Consider the following 1,528-nt stretch of genomic DNA (forward strand, 5'->3'; position numbering starts at 1 on the left):
GCAGCCAGTCCTGATGAGACCAGATAAGCTAGGGTCAGATAGTAAAGGAGGAGGTCCTCCCCTATCAGGGAACTAGAAAAGAGGCATAGGGGGAGAAGAAGGAGGATGGGTGGGACTAGGAGGAGACAATGGAGGTGGCTGCAGTGGGGATACAAAGTGGATAAATTGTAATAAATAATTATAAAATTAAAATTAAATTTAAAAAGAAACCTAAAAAATTAAATTGGAATATGTTTCATGTATAAAAGTTATTTCTATTCTTTCCATAATTATTTATATTTCATTAGTTTCTCACATTTGCATCTGTTCCATATTTAAATATGCTTGCATATACTTGGGAGACACTATAAAGTTGTTTCAGCAAATTACAGTCACATTTAAGTAATCAGTGTTTTATATAATTGAAAGAACAGAGTGATAAACAGTGTTCCAGTATATAAATGTTTCTGACTTGACTGTAACTATAATAAAAATTACATTATTAGTCTTCTCTAATGCTTTAGATTCATCCGGTGTTTCTATACACGAATTATTCTTTGTTAATTAAAGCATATAGTGCTGATTACTAGAAAGAATTTGTCAGATCTTTGAATATGGTATTATTTAGGAAAATGTAAATAACCATGCATGAGTTATTTTGTATACTCGTAAAAAATATATTTAGATATATTTTGTTATTTTAAATAAGTAAACCAAATATATTTATAGAAACTTTCTAAAAAAGAGAATAGGTTAGGAATAATTAAGAAAATATGGGTACAGTTAAAAGCTTTTAAAATTTTAAAGAACATGAAGTGTTTTGGGTACAATTTCCAGTGCCAAGCACCACTTGCCATGCCTTGGAAAATTGAGGAAATCAAAGACTCTACTCACAGCCCAGTGGAAGGATGCCAAATCTGTTAAGATCAAGAAGAACAAAAATAATGTGAAGTTCAAGGTTCGCTGCACCAGGTACATTTAAACCCTGGCCATCACAGACAAAGACAAGGCAAAGAAGCTGAAGCAGTCCCTGCCCCCTGGTTTGGGTTTGGCAGTGAAGGAGCTGAAATGAACCAGCTTTCTGTATTTGACTTTTAAAAACCCTTGAAAGAAAGAAAGAAAGAGAGAGAGAGAGAGAGAGAGAGAGAGAGAGAGAGAGAGAGAAAGAGAAAGAGAAAGAAAGGACAGAAGAAGAAATAAAATGAAAATTGAGGAACACCGGATTTCCAAAGTAGTTACAAAGTTTTCACTCCCAGGAGCAATGGAAGAGTGTTGCACTTCCTCCATATCTTCACCAGCCTGTGTTATCACTTTAGTTTTTGATTCTGGCCATTCTGGTCAGGGTAAGATGGAATCTCAGAGTCATTTTGATTTTCATTTCCTTGTTGATCAAGGAAGCTGTGAATTTCTTTAAGTGCTTCTTGGCCATTAGAGATTCCTCTGTTGAGAATTCTGTTTAACCCTGTACCCCATTTTTAAATTGGATTATTTGATTTGTTAGTGTTTAATTCCTTGAGTTATTTATATATTTTGAATATTAGCCCTTTGT

The 1,528-nt window shown here is 34.0% G+C and overlaps 1 pseudogene; it reads left to right on the top strand.

Annotated features, from left to right (window-relative positions):
- Positions 1 to 834: 834 nt before the first annotated feature.
- LOC110544182 (large ribosomal subunit protein eL38-like) lies at positions 835 to 1,051 on the top strand (annotated as a pseudogene).
- Positions 1,052 to 1,528: the final 477 nt, after the last annotated feature.

The sequence above is a fragment of the Meriones unguiculatus genome, chromosome X, assembly GCF_030254825.1.
Source record: "Meriones unguiculatus strain TT.TT164.6M chromosome X, Bangor_MerUng_6.1, whole genome shotgun sequence".
Taxonomy (NCBI): domain Eukaryota; kingdom Metazoa; phylum Chordata; class Mammalia; order Rodentia; family Muridae; genus Meriones; species Meriones unguiculatus.